The following is an 8633-nucleotide window of genomic DNA, read 5'->3' as shown; positions in this document are numbered from 1 at the left end:
ATTAAGTCCCAGTAGTTCATTTTTGCCCTTGCTTCCCTTGCCTTTGGAGATGTGTCTAGCAAGAAGTTGCTGCAGCCGAGGTTGAAGAGGTTGCTGCCTGTGTTCTCCTCAAGGATTTTGATGGATTCCTATCTCACATTTAGGTCTTTCATCCATTTTGAGTCTATTTTTGTGTATGGTGTAAGGAAATGGTCCAGTTTCCTTCTTGTGCATGTGGCTGTCCAATTTTCTCAACACCATTTGTTGAAGAGACTGTCTTTTTTCCATTGGACATTCTTTCCTGCTTTGTCGAAGATTAGTCGACCATAAAGTTGAGGGTCCATTTCTGGGCTCTCTATTCTGTTCCATTGATCTATGTGTCTGTTTTTATGCCAGTACCATACTGTCTTGATGATGACAGCTTTGTAATAGAGCTTGAAATCCAAAATTGTGATGCCACCAGCTTTGGTTTTCTTTTTCAACATTCCTTTGGCTATTTGGGGTCTTTTCCAGTTCCACACAAATTTTAGGATTATTTGTTCCAGTTCTGTGAAAAAAAATTGATTCTATTTTGATAGGGATTGCATTGAATGTGTAGATTGCTCTACATAGCATAAACATTTTAACAATATTTGTTCTTCCAGTCTATGAGCATGGAACATTTTTCCATTTCTTTGTGTCTTCCTCAATTTCTTTCATGAGTATTCTATAGTTTTCTGATTACAGATCCTTTGCCTCTTTGGTTAGATTTATTCCTAGGTTACTTATGGTTTTGGGTGCAATTGTAAATGGGATTGACTCCTTAATTTCTCTTCCTTCTATCTCATTGTTGGTGTATAGAAATGCAACTGATTTCTGTGCATTGATTTTATATCCTGCCACTTTAAGCCAGTGATTACAAATGTATTCAAAGAACTAATGGCAGTTGTGTCTAAAGAACTAAATGAAAGTATGAGAACAATGAGGGTGACTACTAATTGTCTTTTGAGGGTGAGGAAATGTTCTAAAATTGATTGTGGTGTTGGCTGCACAACTCTGCAGATATCCTAAAACCCACTAAATTGTATACTTTTAAAGAATAAATTTAGGTTATGTGAATTATAACTCAATAGAGATGTTATTAAAGAGAAAAGAAAATGGGGGTGCCTGGGTGGCTCAGTCGTTGGGCGTCTGCCTTCGGCTCAGGTCATGATCCCAGAATTCTGGGATCGAGCTCCACATCGGGCTCCCTGCGCAGCGGGAAGCCTGCTTCTCCCTCTCCCACTCCCCCTGCTTGTGTTCCCTCTCTTGCTGTGTCTCTCTCTGTCAAATAAATAAAATCTTTAAAAAAACAAACAAACAAACAAACAAAACAAACAAAAAAAAGAAAATGAAAAAAATCTGAGTTATAAATAAGGGAAAGAACTAAAATTGGGTCTCTTAATATTTTTTTTTAATCTAGGTGTGTGATATATTTGATTAGTTTTTCTCTTCTGTCTCTTTGATTTTAAAAAGGAGAAAAAAATACCAAATTGTCAGTTGGTCTCCTCCTGAAGAATATAAACAGGAATTCAAGAAAAATTTTGATCTCCTTTTAAAGGAAGCTTTGCTTGGGAGGTAGTAGTTGTTTTGTTTTGTTTTTTTTAAACAAAAATAAAGCAATTATTATAATAATCTCTGAACTGATCACTTCAGACAGTCTTGGAGACATTCCCAGCTTGTTCAGCTTCCAAGGCTGAATGAATAGATATTACCCTTAGAAATTGGGGTGAATCTCACCTTATGAAATTCTCCTACTTCTCTCCTTGCCTTCAATCTCTTCAGCTTAGGGACAGTGATGGACAGCTCACCATTTCATTGTTGGATAAAGTCACAGTCACTCAATTTCACTTCTTTCTCTTTTCATAAATTTTTTGTTGATGGGGGTCACTTACAAAGATTGATTTTTGCAGAACTTGAAGACGGCCATTAAGATTCATTCATTGTAGAACTGGAACTTGGCTATTTAAGACTCACTTTTAGCCTTGCAGATGGTAAGTCATGAGACTGACTCTTGGAAATTCCACTCATCTGAATCTCAAAATGACAAGGAAGTACTCATCTGAAGTATGAAAGCATAGAGAGAAAAATCATGCTGTCTGTGTTAAGTAGGATGCCCTTGCTCCTCCCTTATTTCTGAGAAAAGATGTGACTCACTAGTCAAGGCATTTCTTAAATAATGCCTCCTCCATAAAATCTGTTTTAGTTACCTCATTTCTTCCTCTAAGCTTCTCTCTATGACTGACTTAACATTTATTTTTATGCTTTCTCTTTTTCATTAAAAAAGATTTATTGGGGACTTAATATGTGCCAGGCAACGAAGGGGTTAGAGACAGAGCAGAGAATGAAAGCTATTGGAAAACCAAAAAAAAAATCCCCAAGTCTTCCCTCTGTTCTCCCATCCTCCAACTAGATTTAACACTTTCAGAGTGTGACCTATAGGGCCTAGCACTGTGTTTCTGCAAGTCTTTTCTCTCTCATATTAAGTTAATGTTTATATTTTCATGTGATAATTTCCAAAAATTTATACCAGATGTCTTGCATTTTTCAAAACTATTCCATATGTTACCTTAATTTTTTTTTTAGGCTCCACACCCAACATGGGGCTTGAACTCATGACACTGAGATCAAGAGTCACATGCTCTACCAACTGAGCCAGCCAGGTGCCCCTTTAAACATTTTTTTAAATGCTTAATTTTAAAAATGTATCCCTACTGATGTATGTGGAATTGGTAGTAGCACACAGAGAGAATCACGGTATTAATTGCTAAGCTAACTAGGTTGTTTGTACACTTTCATAATGCCTAGCTCTTTCTTTTGAAACACTTAACACACTGATAATTTTTTACCCGTAATGATTTGCTAGACATCTGCTTCCCCTGTCAAACTGTAAGCTCCATCAGGGGTAAGGTCATGTTTTCCTTGCATAGTACTAGATCCACAGAATCTATCATAGTGTATAGCACATAGTAGGCAGAAGGTAAACATTTATTACTGAAAGGTCAAGATTTATAAAAAGACTAGGTCAGATTGTAAGTTACATCTTATTTGACTAGCTTTTTACAGTTATTGAAACCTTTGATATTGCCCCAGATATAATTAGGAAAATTATCCTGATTTGATCATTGAATTCAAGAAGCCTCCTTGGCTTCCTCTCTGGCTTAAAGTAGTGGTCTGTCTGCCACCCCCACTCCCCGATCCAATCAGAACACCCTCGTTAAACTTACTAAACTGACTGCCATTTGGTCCCATTTATTTTCTCCTCATAATCTTGTGTCCTTTTGGAAGAAGCCTGCCCTGCCCATCGCACTCTGCTGAAATGACAAAACATCTTCCTCTCTCTTGCCCCCAATAATTATCAGAAATTATCCTCAGAGAAAGAATTTCTTCATTGAAACATAACTTTTAACAACTTTTGTCCCAACATTAGTTCATTCTATCTTCTTCTTTCTCCTGAACAAATTTAAAAAAAAAATAGTTGAACCAGGGGCACCTGGGTGACTCAGTTGGTTAAGGGTCTGACTCTTGGTTTCAGCTCAAGTCATGATCTCAGAGTTGTGAAATTGAGCCCCACATCAGGCCCAGTGCTTAGCACAGAATCTGCTTGAGATTCTCTCTCTCCCCCTCTCCCAACCCCTTTGCCCCTCCCACCACTCTCTTGCTCTCAAATAAATAAATAAATAAAATCTTTAAAAAAATAGTTGAACCATTTAAATACACATGAATAGTGGTATACCCTGTGTCCTTATGTTAGGATAAATGCGTATTTGCTTTCTCTCTCTCTCTCTCTCTCAGGATGGTATTTCTCAACCCTGGCTGCATATTAGAATCACCTGAGGAACTTTGAACAATACTTATGTTTGGGGCCCACTTTCAGGAAGTCTTATGTAAATTATTTATGGTGGAGTCCAGGCATAGCTATATTTGTAAAGCTCCCTAGGAATTATAGCACGTAGTCAGGGTAGAGACCTTCCCCCTGGAGCCATGTTTCTATCTCTCCCTTCACCACTCACCAGAGGGCATAGGGCAGGGCTCTCACCTAAGGGTAATCTTTAAGTGGTGGGTCTTCACTTTAGCAAAAGGAAATCAAGCAACTGATGGCTGATCTTCAGTTTATAAGTCTGTATCCTAGTTGGAATCTCATTTTTCAGCCCAATTGTGGATCCTGAATTCAGTGCAGAATCACCATAGCAAATGTTTAAACATTATTAGAAGAAAAGTAAGTGAATCCCCAATAAAACAAAGTAAATGCTCAAGTAAAAGCTAACACAGGGAGCGCCTGGGTGGCTCAGTTGGTTAGGCGACTGCCTTCGGCTCAGGTCATGATCCTGGAGTCCCGGGATCAAGTCCCACATCGGGCTCCCTACTCAGCGGGGAGTCTGCTTCTCCCTCTGACCCTCCCCCCTCTCATGTGCTCTCTCTCTCTCTCATTCTCGCTCTTTCAAATAAATAAATAAATAAAATCTTAAAAAAAAAAAAGCTGACACAGGACATTAATCTTCAGCAAGGTTTTCAGAATTTGTACCACAGAAGAGGCCCTTAGAGGTAGATAAAAGTTCAAAGTCCTTATTCACTGGCCCTTAAGTGGGAAACCCAAGCAACAGTGACCTTTTTGAAAGTTTTGTTGCCAGTGGAGTGTGAAGGCATCCATTGGCCCAGTAGTTGAAAGCAAGAAACCAGCAGATATCACATGCACACAGTTTCTACAGTGGTTTCTCCAATGGAAAATGCTGTTTTTTCACTTATGTTCATGGGACCCTGACATCAAGATGCTTATAGCCCCGGGAAAATAAATCCTACACATGTACATTCAAGAACAAAGTTCACATATGAATGAAGGTCATACAGAGCATCATGGATGAGTTTCAGCATTTAGCCAGTGGAGAGAGATCATGGGCACCAGCTATAGCTGTTAACATCTCCCAGGGCAGGAAGAGCATCAAAAGATGGGTAGGATTTCCATGAGGGGAAGAAAGGAAGAGGGAGGAAAACAGGAATATTCTAAGCCTCAGAAAGAATTGTAGCAAAGAAAAAAAAAACAAGGAAATGACATGGTAGATTTAGAGATCATGAAAAGACCAGCATCTAGAGCAGAAAGTTCTCAGGAGAGAACAATAGAACAGGTTATTACCAAAAGTGCTTTCTAAATATTCACTTCTGGTGCCAAGATTCTTTCGTGTGTTTCAAGATTAACACTGTCCATGAATATTGAATATCTCTCCCTCCTTTCTTTCTTTCTTTCTTTCTTTCTTTCTTTCTTTCTTTCTTTCTTTCTTTCTTTCTTTCTTTCTTTCTTTCTTTCTTTCCTTCTTCCTTTCTTCCTTCCTTCCTTCCTTTCTTTCTTTCTTTCTTTCTTTCTTTCTTTCTTTCTTTCTTCTTTTTCTTTCTTTTTTGCAGGATTTCATTTAAAACATTTCAAAGGTCATGAAGCTCTACATGCAACTCAGTGTGGTCATTTGTTAGGAAGGACAGATATGATGGGCTCCTTAATGAGAGTTTCAACCTAGTGGTGGTTGATGCTATAGATCACTGCACTTTCCTGGTTGTTGAAAAACTTGGAAGGCCATTTGTAACCATCCTTACCAACACATTTAGAATTATGATTTTGGGCTGCCTGAGCCTGTGTCTTATGTTCCAGCATTCTACTCTCCCTGACAGATCACATGGATTTCTGGGGCCGAGTGACGAACTCTCTGATGTTCTTCATTTAGACTTTGAGAGAATGGTATATTCATGCTGTTTGATGACTCTATCAGGGAACATTTCCCAGAAGGCCCTAGGCCAGAGCTATTTTATCTTTAACTGAAAGCAGAGCTATGGTTTGTTAATTCTCACTATGCCTTTATTTTGCCTGGCCCCTGCTTCCCAACACTGTTTATATTGCAGGCTTAATGGTCAAACCTGTTGAACCAATACTCAGGTAAGTAAAACCTTTATGCCTCATTTGGACGTGAGGAATCACCCTCATGATGTGTCTTTAGTGCACAGATAGCAATTGCTCAGACAAAGGTTAAATCTAGGTAGTTTTTTTTTTTAAGAAAAAAAATATTACTCTTTTTTTAAGAAAAAAATATTATTTACTTATTTGAGAGAGAGAGAGAGAGAAAACAAGCAGGGGGAGGGGCAGCGAGAGAGAGAGAAAGAGAGAGAGAGGGAGGGAGCAGGAATCTCAAGCAGATTGTGCTGAGTGCAGAGCCTGATGCATAGGGTTTTCTATATAGACAATGGTGTCTCATACAACTAACAACATTTTCTTTTTCCTTTCCAATCATTATTTCTTTTACTTATTTTTTTTTTGTTTTATTGTTCTAGCTAGAGTTTATACCGTGATGTTGAATAAAAGTGGTGAGAGTAGACCTCTCTGCTTTGTTCCTGTCTTAGGTGGAAAGAGTTCAATATTTTACCATTAAGTATGATTATAGATCAAGAATTTTTTTCAACATATGCCTTTTATCACACTGAAGAAATTACTTTCTATTCCTAGCCACGTTGAGAGTTTTTATAATAAAAGGATATTGAATTTTGTTAAAGATTTATTATGCGTCTATTGAGGAGATCATATATGATACTTCCTTTTTACTCTTTTATTGTGGTGAATTATAATGATTAATTTTTGACTGTTAAATTAACCTTGCATCCTCGGATAAAAGAATTGGTCATGACGTACTGGTTTCTATATATTGCTGGATTCCATTTAAAAATATTTTAAAGGATAAGCTGGCCTCATAAAACTCCATTGGAATTGTACTCTCTTCTTGTATTTTATGAGGTTATGTTTCTAGAGGTTTCAATTCTGAATTCAATTTTTGTAAAAAAATTTTGAAACTTAAATTAAGCTACTTAAAGCTATTTAAAATTTCTCATTTTCTAGTGCCAGTTTTGATAAATTGTGTTTATCCAAATAATGCTCACTTCACATATCTGACAACCAGATATTTCATTTTTCATAGAAACGAGGAGATATATGGGAGCTGGGAGCTCTGAAACAATTGGTGCTCTACTATGGGTATCTTATCAGTTATATATGCTGCTTTGTCAGAGCCTTTCCCAACCCAGCCCCAGGATATGTAGATAGCTCCAGTGAGCTGTACCCTTCCGCACTGATGCTTCAGGATTATGCAGGTCATGCTTTGCATTAGTCTTCATCAAAGTGTGGTTCTTAGCTCATCTTTGTCAGGTTCACTTGAGATACTTATAAAAAAATGTAGATTCTAGGCCCCACCCTAGACCTACTGAATCAGAATCTCTAGGTTTGAATCCTGGTAATTTGCATTTTCAACAACACCCAAACTGCATTTATACAGACTAAATACTTGAATCTGTAAGATTGACTGTGAGGCAACCACTATGTTTTACTCTTTCCCTCCACAGTTTGTGCTAAATCCCAAAGTGAGCCAGCAAATTAAAATATATTTTCACTATGAGTCCATCCATGAATATTCTAAGAGAAATATATGAAAATCATCATTCTCTCCAAATGTTAGTCCATTTTGATGTTGTGTAGTAGAAAAAACTTGGACTTCAGAGTCAGACACAATCTGAATTGAATCCTGGTTCTGCCATTCATTTGATATATTCTCTCCAACAAGTGCCTGTGTCTAAGCCTCAGTTTCTGGGGGTGTGAAAGAGGGATAATCTTAGCACTCAGGATTGTTGAGAGGATTGGATATATGTTTTTAAGAGTTCCATTGCAGTGTCTGACACATGCTGGGCATGACTAAGTGGGTCTTTATTATTATTATTGTTACATCTCAGTTAACAAGGACTGAAAAACCAGACACATGCCCCTTGGCTAGTGTTAACTGGGAGGCAAAGATCCACCTACTTCTTTATTTTTGATGCTCTACATTTCAGTCTGGCTTATAGTTTTCTATGCATTCTTGAGAGATTTATCATCATCTTTTTCATTAGGTCCTCCCTTATCCTATAGCAGCCACTACCATGGGGAAAAGTGTACCCGTAGAACATCATATGGAGAGAGTGGAGGTTGGGAAGGACAAAAATACCCATGAATTTAGCTTGCCTTGTGGCAAAGCCCACATAGGTCACCGGAAACCTTCAGAAAACTGAGAATTTGAGATCATATTGTATCATTTGGACACAGGTATCTCTCTGACCATCTTCCAGCACTATGTATTTTTGCTGTCTCCATAGCAGGGGTAGATGAGATCCAGCTCCTGACCATTTGGGAATCCTGCTTATCTCCCAGTCTCCTCTGGGGGAAGCCCATAGTGCAGGATGAGGGAAGGTGTTCACATAGTCCTCTGGAGGATACTATCAAAAACTCTCCCTGTCTTTCCTCCTGACCCACAAGAGAGGAAATTGAAATTTAGTTCATCAAGTTATAAAGCCTGCAGGGAAAGGATACACCATTCCTGTGACCCTGGAGAAAAAGGATAAATCAAGGCTTAGAAAAATCTCTTTCTTCCAGGCCATCCAGCACGTTAGCCTGTGGAAAAGAAAGGTTTCGATTCATCCTAAACAGGGGAAACACAGAGAGTTCAGATGTGTGCTCCGTGAAGGGTATGACTCTTTTTTTCTGTTCTCTCAGGAATTTGAGAACTTTACTGCCAAGTTGCAGATATAGGTTTTGTTCTTGTGACACTGGGCTCCATGGTTTACACCCAACAGGTTGA

The 8633-nt window shown here is 38.3% G+C and overlaps 1 pseudogene; it reads left to right on the top strand.

The window, feature by feature from the left end:
* Positions 1-8633, top strand: part of LOC102748967 (UDP-glucuronosyltransferase 3A1-like) — an 18525-nt pseudogene that overhangs the window by 5445 nt on the left and 4447 nt on the right.

The sequence above is a fragment of the Leptonychotes weddellii genome, chromosome 7 (assembly GCF_054177405.1).
Source record: "Leptonychotes weddellii isolate Sample4059 chromosome 7, ASM5417740v2, whole genome shotgun sequence".
NCBI lineage: Eukaryota > Metazoa > Chordata > Mammalia > Carnivora > Phocidae > Leptonychotes > Leptonychotes weddellii.
Note: the sequence above shows the minus strand (reverse complement) of the source record. Positions and strands in the feature narration are given on the sequence as shown.